This window comes from Rhopalosiphum maidis, chromosome 2 (genome assembly GCF_003676215.2).
Source record: "Rhopalosiphum maidis isolate BTI-1 chromosome 2, ASM367621v3, whole genome shotgun sequence".
Lineage (NCBI taxonomy): Eukaryota > Metazoa > Arthropoda > Insecta > Hemiptera > Aphididae > Rhopalosiphum > Rhopalosiphum maidis.
The window spans coordinates 74,066,715-74,082,622 of record NC_040878.1 but is presented as its reverse complement, the minus strand read 5'-3'; the positions used below and the strand labels follow the sequence as shown (position 1 = coordinate 74,082,622).

Sequence of the window (15,908 nt, the reverse complement as noted above, 5' to 3'; positions counted from 1 at the left end):
ATCACTTTTATAATAATTTCGAGTCTAATTACCGAGTCATTATTATTATTATTATTATTAAAATTGACATTTTTTTTTTTTTTAATTTCTCAGTAGTGTGAATATTACGACCATTATCGATAAATATGTTTTTAATCGATTTCGATTAGTGTTATGTTATTTTAGTATGAAATAATTTCATACATAATTATTATGTTTTGTTTTCAAAAAATGAAAATAATAATAATACAATAGACGATGGGCGATTCTATAAATCGCACGTATTTATCGTGTTATACTCAAATGACAAAATGTTGTTATTTGACGTAATAAATATTATATATACATATATCCACGAGTAAGCGTAATTTGACTGATGTGTTAGGACATTAACGTGATGCTATTATATATTTATGTATTTGATTTCATTATACTACAGCGACAGCGTATAATAAAAAAATAATACAATTTATATGTCTGTTGAATATTTTAATAAAATCCCCTGAAAGAGAATATTATAGTAGGTAAAATAACTGGTTTGAGTCATTTCCATATAAAAATCAACTAAACGAGATACTTTAAATTGTGATTTATCGTCTATTTATAATTAAATTAATTTGAATTAAAACTCTAAATGAAAAATATGTATCAACAAATAAAAATCTGTTGGTCAAATTTTTTGAATACGTTGTCATCATTATAAGACTTGTTATAGCTAAAACTTCAAAAAATGTAACCCTAGTTCTAGTACTAGTATGAATTCATGAATTCCAAACATGTTCATATAAAAGTAATATAAAATTCCATTTTTATATTTTAATTCTTCTCTAACTTTTTTATTATTTGTGGGTTTAGAATAATCTCAAGAGTAAATAATAAAAAAAAATTAAATAAAAAACTAATCATGTGCCATATTGGAAGTTTTAATAAAACAAATTTGACAATAATTATAAAATATTACTATTACATTTTTTGCCATACGCTATACAATTATTTTAATGTGTTTGACCAAAAGCAATACCCAATTTAAATTGTCAACCGACGAAAACAAATTTATATAATTTTGAATAAAATAATATAATCTCAAGCCTTAATAACAGCAATATGAAAAATAAAACAATATTCTTTTCAAATTAAATATCGAAAAGTATGGTAATTTTTTTTAACTTGAATACTTGGTTGAATTTTGTATCCAAAACAGTATTTTTTTAATGAAATTTATTATTAATATTTGAGTAATATTTTCATTATTTAAGTTTCTTAATGAATTCTTAACGAACGTCATATCTAACTATCTAAGTCTAACGTGATGTTCTTAAATTAGTGTAGTTTTGATTTTCTGTAACAAATTAATTCAAACATTTTCAATCAGTTTAAGTATTTTGAAAACAACAAGATGGTATGCAATTATCATTTGAAGTCTGACAGTAACCATAAACAATAATGTATTTAATATTGTTGTTTTATTTTAAAATATGGCGTAAGTTTACAATCGAGTTCTACGTCATGCTGGCTGTGTGTAATATTAACTTATTAAAATGTAATGAAGTCGTAGAAACATAAAATACAATATTTTAACTAACTTGGAGATTTAATTAAGTAATAAGCAAGTTGTATATCAAAATTAAATACCTACATATTAAAACTGTAGAAACCAACATACTCGTATATTATATTTACAAAATGTATTCAATACTAATTAATTAATAATTTGTTTTTCTTTTGTCAAACACAAAATAAATAATGGAATATAAGCGGTTTAAAACTATGAGAGAATGATAATTATAACAAACCACCGTGATTTTCTTTTGTTGTGACTAAAATATCTATCGTAATTTATTTACAGTTTGTCAGATGAATAAACCGATTCAAAAGCTTAATAATAATTAATTAAGAGAATTACCAATCAAGATATAACGTCCAGTCAACGCGCAAAATCGTCAATGTTAAATCGAAAAGCTCGACGACTTACATTTTGGAACACCGAACCGCGAACAGTACAGTGATGATGTACTGCGGTGTCATATAAACAATAGTGGCATTGAATAAGTGTTAAAATGTATAACTTACAAAACGGAAAGTCCAAAATCGACGGACAACACGTGACATTAAATACTACTTTACACATCCGACCGTTCGCGCGGCAAGTCCTCCGCGAGTTTTTACCCTATGCGGTCGAGTAAGATTCGCAAAAGCGTTTTCATATAGCTTATTTTCTTTGCTCGTTGTATGAACTCTGAGTGATGTTTAATTTTTTTTATCAAGCAAATTTCTTCGCACAATTCCTCTCGTGCATACATAGACAAACACTACATACGACGAGTGTCGTTTTTCATTCGGATCGCGTTTCCAAAGTCTCTGTGCGTGTTGTATTACGTTTTATACATTATAGTTTATATTTTCTTTTCTTTCATCCGTTTTTCGGGCGTACATGTGGAACATACGTCGACGTTAATATCATCGCGCGCGCAGGAGGGAAATAGATCTAAAATGTTCGTTGTCGGTAAGACGGTGTACGACGATTTTTTTTTTTTTTTTTTGCTATTATTTACATTAGGCGCACGTTATAGAGATTCACAACGACATTATTGTAGTTTTAATCGGCGCGGTATTAATAATATTATACTTGAAGCCTAGACACGACACATTTTTCAACGTAAATTCTAAGCTTATGTTATTGAACATACGTTTTTCATTCCCCGGAACGTTTACAAAAAAAAAAAAAACCTATTCATTATTATAATATATTGAAATATTAATTTTTTCCTGTTCTTTTCACGGGAACAAACAGTTAAAATTCCGTGTCGTATGATAAGTAGGTACGATTTAAATGGGCGTCCACCGTTTTACATATTCCTTTCAAACCGTATGCCCATTGTACTGTGAGGGTTATAATAACTACACAATAAGCGTACGTCGCGTTCATTCAACTAAGTAGTCGGTGGTGGTATGTTTTTCAAACCGTGTAAAATGTTTCGGTATTTGAGAAAAAAAACTGACGAGTACAGTGAACATCGAACAGTATACTTAATCACGTAAATAATCAAATTATAAATGTCGGTTTAGAATCAGATGGTCGATCACAGCGGGATAGGGACAGTTCATAATAATATACCTAATAATATTATTCAATAGTATTAAACTGGTATTTTGTTGTAATTACACAAATTGGATAAAGATAATCACGTTTGTAATTTCGACAGTCAATTTTATCGATGTAATTATCGTCTAAGACATATAATTACTAATACAAAGCGAATCTGTATTAACTGTAATCAAATGATAGAAAAGTATTGTACGCAGTGGTTCTGGTTCGTAAATGGAGTTATCGTGGATAAGGCCAAAACGAAACAATGCAAAAAACTGGGACAATGCGTTTCGAATGCGATCTTTGTTGTAATATACTATACAAGACGAGTGAATGACTTGGTTTTTAAAAGCATAGCGAGTATTTAGTGGTTAATAACTAATAACTCACAGACACAATACGGCAATAGTAAGATATTCAACTATATTATAGTTTTAAGTTGTAACATCAATAATAACAAACCAATTTAATTAATAACTCACATATCTAATAATGTTATTAACGTTATTCTGGAAACGAAACCATTAAATTCAATAAAATTAAGATAACATGAAAAACCACCCAATCCACGAATCAAAACCTAGCCATCAACACAGTATTATCGGTTGTGTTCTATAAATGCGCTTGTCCAATATTACAAATATTCTACGTTTAAATTTATTAAAATATGCTATTTTCGTATTAACAGCGTACGATTTTTCATATTAAGCTGTATTTGTGTTGTATTACATGTGCACATATTATTAATGTCGGCAATTCATATGCACGGGTATTACGAGCGTGTGAGATATTTAAATAATCTTAGAACTTTATCATCATATGCGTTGTTTGAAACTTAATAACATAAATATTTAAAAAAATGTATGGGTACGTAAAAATGTATTTGAAACCAAGATTTATAGAATATTCATTTTAATAATACAAACACCAACGAATTATGGCCCTTTTTTGTAAAAGAATGTATTTGACGGTGTGTCGGCTTCCACTGCTGTTGACGCCATCTGTTGCCGTTATCACCTCTGAGTTAGAATAATAAAAATTCTTATAGAACTACGCATTTAACTAGTCTACTGAATCAACAACACCTTTTCAAAAGTGTTAATTCACATACCCTATATTATAATCTCGTATATTTATTCGTACCTTTTTTATTAAACTTAAACTGTTATAGCATTCATATTTTTAAATTCTAAAATTTAATACGATTATTACCTACACAATCACTTATTATCATAGAAAATATATTGTATAGTAAAAGTATACTATGATAAAATAAGTATTCATTGATTAAAATTATCAGCTGCGCATTATTTTTACAGACTAAACCGAGTGTTTCTTGATAATATGTTTTAAATTGCAATTGCTTATTAAGGAAATATTTAAAAAAAAAAAATATGTAAAATGAGATATCCAATTAATTTCTTTTCACTATAATATTAAACATATAAATACTTAATTTATTATTGTAAATGTATATATTTAAAATCATAATAAATATTTGGTCGTTGAATCAAAAAAATATGTATTTATATAAATATCTAATGAACGAAAAAAAAAATGAATAAGCAATAAACGAGCCCTGAGAAAATGTTACATAGAAATGTGGGTGATTTTAAACCTTCACAGAGATCAATTAAATAAATGGTAGCAACTCATCAAACATTCCACGACTAAACATTACTGGTAGACAGAGAAAAGTATAAATCATTTTATAAAATAAATAATATAAAAGAACTTTTCTTTAGTCTAACAATAAATGGTTATCGCTACTCGGCGGATTTGTGTGTGTAGTTTATAAAAGTTTATAGGTCATAATAATCATCCTGACTAGTAAATCTTCTTGGTGCTTAGTTTTCGACTGTCACGAGAATATAAACGTGTTCGTAATATTATTTTAATCTGATTGATTATACGTTGGCATGGACAACTAGGGGAAAAAACAATAAATATTTTTTCGTTATAAAATAGTTAAATTAATTAAGTTGATTATGATGAGTAGGATGGTTATTGATTAACACGAAAAAGTTTTAACACTAATATTATATTATCTATTGGACTTTGAGTGGAGTTTATATTTCTACCTTTCAACACCTTTTGGAACTAGACAATTGCAATATGGTACTTAGGTTGGTAAAAAAAAAACGTATACACTCTATATGGAATAGATATTTGAATCCATGACTAGTACGTAAACTCTATGAAAAATACATATATTAAAATAAATTAGAGTGTAATAATAACCTTAAATAATATACTAGTATATTATTATGATCTGAGGTAATAACAGTAGGTAGTAATACAAGTAAAACGGGAATTATTACGCTATACCAGTTGTCGATAAATTTGATTTCTTTAATTTATTGTAATTTAAAAACGATTAATCGTTTAAATACTTTAAAATGTTTACAAATTATTTATATTACCTTTTCTATGAATTAACAAATATTTTAAAATATTTTTACTCTATTTGAAGTATTTATAGGCATAAGAAATGTTCTACTTATTTTAGGTATTTAATACAAGATCTAAAAAAGGTTTTTTTTTAAGTTCAAAAATGTACAAAAAAGTACAAACTACAAGTATTTTATAGCAAAAAAATTATAAAGTCTTTAATTTTTATAGCTCAAGTATAGAAATGTACTACAATGTTCCTCAAAAGTAGTTCATACTATAACTAAAAAATGTATATAATATTCAAACTTAATTATATTTTTAATAGATACTTAAAATTCTAATTTTAACGAAATAACGTATTTTAACAATGCATATAATATTCGTTCATTATTTTATTATAATTTAAAATATTATTCGTGAATATTTAAAACTTTTATATAAATTATGAATTGTACTATACGAAGTGAAATTTCAAAATAATATGTTGATTAATTGTACTTTATTTTCAATTTATACCATCTTAAGGTGTTTAATAATAATTACAGTAAGTTATTATTAACTCAAAAGTCAATAATATTTATGATAATAATACTAAACATATAACAAATGCAATATTTTCGGAAAGAATTTAATCAACATACTATAATACTACAAACAAAATTAATGGCTTTAAAAACTATGCAAAAATCAGATCATAAAATCACTTAGTATGATATAGACTATCAGACCATTCTCCGTTCAGAATTGTTTTTCGTATTATACAATGATATAACATTGGAATTAAAATTAACACCCATTGCCCCATTACAATGGCCCAATAAACACAAGGTATACTATACTCAATGTATAGCAGAATTGTATTCACTTAACTACTATTTTTGTTTTTGTTTTAGTAAGTAAGATTTGTAGTTTAATGAAATAAGTTACAAAATATATATATATATTTCAAACCAGAAATTAATTCGAATGCTTTTGTTCGTTTTATTACTTCAATTATTTGTAGTTATGATTATACACCTACATAATTTAATGGCTTTATATTTTAACCATTAAAACACACTATTTTTATTATGGAAATAGTCGATTTATTAGATTATGGAATTAAATTATCCTATGCTTAAAAAATAAGTGTTCATAATTGAACGTAAGTGTAGACGATATGGATTATTTTAAAGTCAGTGATTAAGGTCCATATAAGATGCATATTAAATATATTGAACATAGAACCTATATCATTATTTATTCTACTCACACTGCGCATTGAATATATTTTTATAAACTTGATCTCAAAATAAAACGAAACAAACCATCTATCAACTTACCGCGGTAATTTAATGATAAGCAATTCAGATATTATTTCATCCGCATTCTACATATTATACCGATGTATGTAAATTCAAATACATGACAGTTTTTTCGTGTGCGTGAGTTATCACGGGACATCCAAATGGGATTTTCTTACCTATACTTTTAAGGAATAAGAATATTTTATATATCTTCATTTTTTTTTACATACTTTATTGAAGACATTGTAATGTGCGTTTGATGTGTCAGAAGTATGACAGCGTTAAAGTTGTATAGTTTAAAAACAATTTATATTTTTATATTATGTACTATAGTCTATACATAAGTAATATGTTGTTTTGAGTTGAAATATTTAATATTTTTTTTTTATTTTAGTATATTATAAAAGTATAGTTTAAATTTAAAGTACAAAGTCATTCTTTCCTATTTACATTTTACATAATATGTAGTTTATATTATTTAAATAAATTATTTGAATTTCTCGTACAATATTGTGATTGTATTATTTCAATACAACTGTTGGGTTATACACTTAAAAATAGGGTTGAAATTGTATAGCAGTAATAAATATATGGTTTAATCCATTAATATGCTCTATAGATAGCACTAAGAATTTGAGAAATATGCAAAAGAAAATGTAAAAAAAATTCAAAATTTATTTTTATCGTGATTTAGAATATATAGCATTATAATGGTAAAATACGTTAGATATAAGATAGATTTTAAGTGTCCAATATTCAGGTACTGACTGTTTTTCAAAAAAATTTTATTCCATTTAGATTATACATAGTGTTAAACCTAAGAATAGCACTTAAAATTCAAAATATGCAAAATAATAGTACAACTGTAAATACATAAAAATTAGCAAAATACAATATCGAATCCGACATAAGTGAAGTATGAAACAAACTGTATCGTTCGAAGCTTACAATAAATAAATAAGATTTTGCTAAAACAAGCCCTAGTTATAAACAACATAATATCAATAAGTAATTACAAATATTATAATGCGGACAATAAAAAAAAAAAACTTGGCAAAAATAATAGTTATAATAAACTATTATAAATTGAATAAAATAGCAGAGAATTCGTTATAGCTCTAGTTGATTTTTTTAATTATATTATTAATATTTCTATGTCTATACTATAGGTATAAATACTGAGTGTTTCGTATCAGTTAAATGTTTATTAATTATTTGAATATAATTTGTAAATAATTTTGAATATTTTTAAATATACTTATAATTAAATAATTTTATATTATATTCATATAAAACAAAAAATTATGTTTTTAATTTGATTTGATGTACAATGACATATTTATATTTTTCATGATTAAAGTAAGTGGTTAATTAAAAACCTTAATCAAACGTATTTTTTTGTTGAACCAAATATTAGGGTTTTAAATATTGATAAATATATTTAAATGTTAAACGAATTATACAAATATTTACGAAACAATTTTTTATTGTTTTTAGTTATTTCTATATACATATAAAAAAATAATAATAATTAAAAATCATGATATTAAAAGAACTGTGTTTGTGATCCCCAAAATGTATTACAATATATTTTATGTATGTTCACCTGAGTCCATTAAATCACACAGCCAAAAAAATCAGATACTTTACAATGCAAGCACGTATATTATGCATTATGTTTCGGAATTTTGTATGGTTGAAAGGATTGCAATACATCGCATAGTGCTCAAAAATAAACTTAGATTTGTGCATTACACATGAAGGACACTTGCTTATACATGGCATGTTTACAAACGGCAAATTACTAATGAGAAATGTACGCATTTAAGTGAAATTGAAGCTGAAAAAATGCGATGTCGAAGTTTTATTGTCTCTGGTTATAACAGTAAAAAAAAAAAGGAGGGTATTTTTTATAGTAAACGCCTGTCTAGTTAAATGTCCTTTGTTGAAAACTATCAATGTTTTGTCTCGGCTTTTTCTTTGAATCGCTTTAAAAGCCTATCATTTCGACCTTGATGAAACGCTATTGGTTTGCGAGTCATGAAAGGTTGCTATATAATAATATACATTTCGCACTACTCGCAAACCCAAGATAGACTTCAATATCAAAGATTAAAAACGGAAATTAGCCGTTTGTTTATGCTCGCCATGTATACTACTCATTTTTTTTTATTGTAGTGTCAAACACAATGAGTATCATCACAATATTTATTTTATAAGCATACAAAAATCGCTATTCTATAATATTCGAACAAGACACTTTTAGTTTCAGATTGCAATGGACCATACTATATAATATTATCCTGATTAGTTGATTTTAATTTTTTTTTACTAATTACTTTACTTGACCGTTGTTCGTTTACCGCCTACTACGATTGTACATATAAGTAACACTCAATAGTGACAAGATTTAAACCAAAACACGTTTTACACGTTTCCAAATTAGCACCTTGAGGTCTAAGCCGTTAGACGACGTCGAAACGAATAACACGAGTACAGCGTTCGACAAATCCCGTTTTTACCTTTATTTTTATGCATTCAAACAAAAATCGTGCCGAGTGATACAATTTATACACCACCGTGACACTACGGAGTCGCTGGTTTAAATTTGAACTTTTGAATATAATATGCATAGGTAGTATACATGTTACACACAATACGCTATTTACACGCAGCGCGCCGTATTTGAAGCTGACAACAAAGTTTCAACAGAAGTAAAAACTTTGGCGGGCTTACCACAGTAATCCGGTGATTTTGAAGGGGGAGGGGGTGCCATTTTTATTATTCTCAACTCCAGCACGACATAGCAGTCGTTTTACTGCGTGCGTGTACGTAAGATAGGTACGCGTACAATACTATATGTGTGTGAGTGTACGTGTAGTTATTTTTCATTCCTTCGTTTTAGTCCCTTGTTCTAGTAATCTTTCTTTCCTTTAATGGACCGTTTAATGAGCTGCGAACTTAAAGTTTAGAATAAGTTTTATGAAATATTTACTATGCAATAAATCAATTCGAGCTAATATCACCATTAAACGACCGTGAATACGAATCAATAAATAACTGGGCTTCGACGACAGTACGTTTTTATAGCGAAAATGTATACATTCGTATAATTCACAAACCAAAAAATAAGAATATTTTTTCTTTTGTTGCTGTGGTATTACTTTTACTTTTAAATTTTGCTAAAGGCACGTCAATTTTTCAGCAATTCATCATAAGATCTTACTTTGTGTTAACCATTTACTATATTATTACGTAATGTCGTTTTACGATGTTATAAGTTTGAAATTCAACTGTTTGATATTAAGATGAAAGAAATCAATTTACAATATTATAATTTTTATGTTTGTTATTTTGGTCTCAGATAAATTATCTTAAGAACTACACAAAAATTTTATTTTAATCTAACCAAAAAAAAAAAATTGATTTGCGTTGAATAAATGTAATTTTTTGTCAAGGTTGTTTTACAGAGGAAATCGAATTTCTGTTGTTTTGACAAAGAAATTAAAATGAGTATTGTAGCTGTACCTATATAGTTGTGTTTTTAAAAGAATATCATTAAAATGGTATTAAAAATAATATTGTATTAAAAATATTATTAAAGTTTATAAAATATCATAAAATAATTTTAAATTATTAAAATATCGAAACTAATATTTATTTATACATTATACAATCTAATTTAGTTAATCATTAAAAATAGTTTACAACTGTATAGTAGGAGTGTATACACTTATGCGAGTATACAATTATTTAAAGTTCTAAAGACTAATAGAAATTACATTTTAGAATTTTATCTAAATTGTTCAAAAAAGATAAAAATTATAATTAAGTTTAAATGTATATATATAAATATTATCATATTGTATATAGAATATAGATATACTTATTTTATCATAATTCTCATTTTAATTTTTTATTATAATAATTATTGCATGTATTAAAATACTATGGAGAATCAATTGAAATATTTTGTCATACCATTATTAAAATTTAAAAATGTTATTATTTATGCTGAAAATGGTATTTAAATAAGAATATATTTAATTAGTATTTTAAAGGTTTGGTGATGATTATTTTAGATATTATTGAATTTTTTATTATTATTATTATTTTGACGCGTATATGCGCAACAATCACTTTGTTCAATTCAATTACCTATGTGTAAACTTCTATGAAGTACACAATCGGACCTGTGAAAGTGTTATTTCAGAGGTATTATGTGTCTGAAAACTGTGAGTATAACTTGAACAACTACATAAAAAAATGCTGTGAATCAATTCTAAATCCTGGAAACTTGCAGCTGTGTTTGAAATTGAATTTCTCCATATACTAGCAATGTGTTTGATTTAATTTAAAATTTAAAAATAAAATAGTTACCTAACAATACTGGTTTTATGAGATCGGCTATTACGATTTATTCCGAACTAAAAAATTAATCAATTTCATTATAAACAAAGTATTTTTGTTTTAATTTTTATTGGGATTTGAATCCATAGAAAAAAAATGATATCGAAAAATTATTAAGGAAAAAAATATGTGAATTTAAGTTATTTATTTATTTATCAAAAAAAAAAAATAAATAAATAAATAAATAATAATATTATTATTAAAAATATCTTGCATTTTCATACATATCTAAATCCATGAAATTCAAACATTTTGTTTTATAATCTAAATAATAATAATAATAAAAAAAAATGAATCAATTGAAATGCTATTAGAACATATAGTACTACGCAGTTTTAAACCATCTACTTTTAGTTGTTGTAAAATAAATACGTTATGTAATCCATTTAAGTTTATAGTTGAAGATTTGTCAAACTTTTTTGTATAATACCACTTTATAATGTACAAAAACGTTGTAACGGCTCATAAATTATATGCCCGTCGGTCAGGAATATTCTGAGTACCTTGTGACAAACGTTTTAGTTCGATTTGACATTTATATAAATTTTATAATATTATGTGTGTGTGTGTGTGTGTGTGTATACTGTGTATACAGTATTATGTTATACTCAATGCCGTTTAACCGCATAATTAAACACAGACACAGGGCGTTTTAACACAAAATATCTACTCGGAAAGAATATAAACACAATATCCCACTTTATTATTTTCTTTCTTCTCTCTGCACGGATCATTGGGTCCGTACGATTTCGCGGGAACCATGTCCTCCTGCGTAAGTGCACGCGTATTTAATATACTCGCGCACGTCTCTACGCCGGTGATGGTGTACCCATGTAATGTGCGCACTTCGAATAAACGCCCTCAGGTTATTTCATATACTATACCCATATATTTATATAATACATTATACTTACCTAACCCATACACTACGGACCTGCAGTATTATAGGGGTGTTTTATATCGCAAATAGACTCGGACAGTTACGAGTGACCCGACCAATTGTACATTTGTACGCGACGCATAAACACCCAAAAACCACCTCCTATCTAAGGAAAATAATGATATTTCCGTTTTTTCATTCGCGATAATGATTTGGAAAAATGATTACCGCCTATCGGTACGAATATTCCGATGGTGAGGTATAGGAACCGTATCGCGTATAGTAATAACATCGGATATCATTATTTATATTATAGCAGATGGCGGTTGTACGTTTTCATCGCGGATGTTCGTTTCGGAAGACTAATCGTGACGCGAATTTCGGTTTTTGCCGGAGTTCGGAAGAATCTTAAACATTACGGTTGCCTAATTTATAATATACTGCGCAAAGCCTTAACAACTATAAAAATATTTATGGTGTAAGGTCATCAGACACGCTGAGAATTTCGATGAGACAGGTGCTCCACAGTGGCGCAGGTATAAACTTATAAATACATTTTATACCTTTTTAGTCAAAGTTTGGATATTACGACACTTTTTTTTTCAAATAACAAATATTTTAAACACCTATAAGGTTTGAAAAAACCAATATTCTATACTATTGTGAATTTATTTTTTTTCATTTTTGACAATTCAGCGATAGTGGCGCGTAAAAGCAATATTCAGACTAAAAAAATATACAAAATCTATCATAAAGTTACTTATTTCAATATGTTTCATACGCTCCACCGGTTTAGAGTCTGTGTGGTGAATAAATGGTTTTAACAGGCCACTGTCACGTTTATACTTATTGTAGTGAATCAATTGAGTCAATTAAATAAATAAATCTATTTGTCGCATGCTCACGAAGGCGAAAGGTGTTCGTTCAACCTGTTTTCAAACGAGACAGTTCGGCCACTTTTCTCATACATCTCTAAAATCCTAATATTAAAAAATGAAAAGTCTAGTGTCCGATATTCTAAAATATTAAACATTTACACACAACGTATGAGAGATTTTATAATATAACGAGGTATTTTATACCGGATAACGGTAGAACGAGAATCGAATTACACCATGTCTGTGTTTTTCGAGCTCTCAATTTTTTACGCATTTATCGTATTTTTTGAATACGTAGGTATATATTTTTATACAACAAAATGTATAATTTAATATGCATAACTAACGAACCAACTGATAGTATCCAAACATTCTCGGAAAAGGGCAACATTATTTTTAGTTATATAATGGTATACTTATGTATAACAGTTGTTTGGGTTATGAAATCCTGGCAACTTGACAATCGTGAGAAAATGTAATCACGCGGGGTTGAAAAGGTTTGATAGTAATTATTATAAGCTCAGTAAAACTTTTAACGCAACCAAAATATTAAGATGACGCCACTCGCACTTTACATGTCTATGTCAAATTGTTAATTTATATTATAACTGCGTTTAATATGAATAGTATCAACGGTTTTCATAATTAGTGAAACCTGTTGAAAGGCATTATGAATCTTTACACAATTAAATGCAAAAGTTAGATATTTGTTAAAATTCTACGTAAGTATCAATAAATTAATTTTAGTAAATTAGAGTTGAGTCTTGTCGAGTTGAAATCAGAGGGTCTTGTAAAAGTAAACTAATTCGCCGAATATTTTTCGTAACATTGTATTACATAATGAATTTTCGTTATGTTGTGCGTATATTTGTATAAAGTTATTATTAAAATTAATATTAAGTTTACAACAACATCGCTATGATGATTTTATATTTAACATTAATCACAAATTAAATTTGAAAAAAAAAAATGCTCTGTTGTTCAATAAAATACGAGTATATCATATTATACAGTTTTTCGACTATACCGGCCGCAAGTATAGGTAATTAAAAACAACACGATAATCAATTCATAAACAATAATGATAATATTGAGCAGGGACGTTGTTAGTCTTACAATTATCGCGTCGTGTTATTTACTCTACTTCGAAAATTCCTCGCACGTAAACGGAAAAACGCTAACGAATGGGGTGAACCAATGGGAAAACGTGTATATAGGTTACACGTATAAAATATTATCGTTACGTATTGTTTAAATATTCAACAAAATAAACGAGATTTGAGCAAACACAATAGTCATGCGATGCAATTACTCATCAAAGCAGAGTGTGCATGTGTAATACGTTATTTTTATTGTGCGCGTCTTCTGAGCATATAATACGTCTTGTCGTTTTATTGAGTGATTTGCTTCGTAATACTAATAATAATAATAGTATCGCGAAACGTGATCAATAAATAATCATTGAATATGACACATTATTATATGCACACGCGTCTGCACACCGAAACAGGTACGAAATAATATTGTGTAGGTACCACGGTCTTACGTTGTTCGGCGCGTCTTTGACTTCTGTTAGCCGCCGCCGGTGCGCGGGTACACGACAATTCGGTGGTTGCGCCGCTCACGATTTCACGCGCGTTCCATGTAATCCGCCGGCGAATGAAACCGTCTCGACAACCGCCATTGACCGCGGATTCGCCGCCCGACACGATCGTAATAACAATATCAGACGGTGCGGTATTACGCGCGCGCAGTCTCTCATCGTCCCACACTCGATGATACGCAGTCATTTTCACACTCTCCTTTGCTCCGATCGTCACTTTATACGACGTACAATATACTTTAATAATTGTACGGCGGCGGTGGTTACGCGAGCCATCAAAACGCAGACGAACGTCATTATATCACTATATTATAGAATAATATGTACAATGTAATATATATATACGTATAACGCCCGGCCGAGCGTACACCAGACACCGTCGGCGGCGTATGATATTATCATAATGGACGCATCGCGCTGCACTGCATCACAGTCTTGCCGACGCTTAATTAACCACTACCAGAGGTGTGTGTCGGTGTGCGCGCGCGCGTGCGTGTGCGGTATACCGTGATAATAATAATAATAATATATAAACAACGACCAAAACCGTCCAAACTAAAGGATAATACATCCGCGTTTTGCGTCTCTTCTGGTGCGCGCCCATTGTCTTTGGACCGACGCCAGTTTTCATACGTCCGCACGCGACGGTGACACGTTGTAAATTAGCTTTTCCTGGGCGGTGACGTGCCGCGTAATTTCTTACACTCCGTTTGAACCTCGACAATGGTAATCTACCTGTTGACTTGTAAATATCGCGACGGTTACCCCCCCCCCCGTACGCGTATATATATACCTATCCCACGCCCCCGTTGTTCGGCGATATGTTTTTCAGCGAATCGGATAAACGTATATATATATATATGTGTGTGTGTGTATAGTTTCGGAGTGTAATGAAAAAACTCTATCGGAAGCACACGATTTATTAAACATTACACCACTCGTCGTCCGCGGACAACACGGTTCGTCGCCGTCGCGGGCGGTGGTGAGACGAGCCGGATGTAATTGCGCGCCGGAAAACCGTATTTAAACAATCGTGTCCAAACAATCCGGCAAGAATTCTACTTTTATTTCATCGTCCGGAGAAAATAAAAATAAAAGTAAAATAAATATAAAAATACCGGCGGGGAAAACATTCCGTAGTTGTCATTAATTGCAATGCCCCCGACTCGCAATGGCCACGAGGATGCTGATTGAATAATGTTGGACGAGTGGAATTCCGCCAAACAGCGGCTATAATACGTATAGCGGTTTGCGAACTACCTGCACGTACGTACGCCGATGGTATATGTTTGTCTGATATTTTGTTGTGCGGGTCGCGGAATTGTAATTTCTCTCGTTTAGTCATTATTAAATAGATACTACTATCGACACACGCCCGATATCTTTCCGA

General features: G+C 29.0%; 1 protein-coding gene across 4 annotated transcripts in view; it reads right to left on the bottom strand.

The window, feature by feature from the left end:
- The window catches only part of LOC113551069 (collagen alpha-1(XVIII) chain-like), a 229,410-nt gene that overhangs the window by 101,590 nt on the left and 111,912 nt on the right, over positions 1-15,908 (bottom strand). The window lies entirely within an intron of this gene.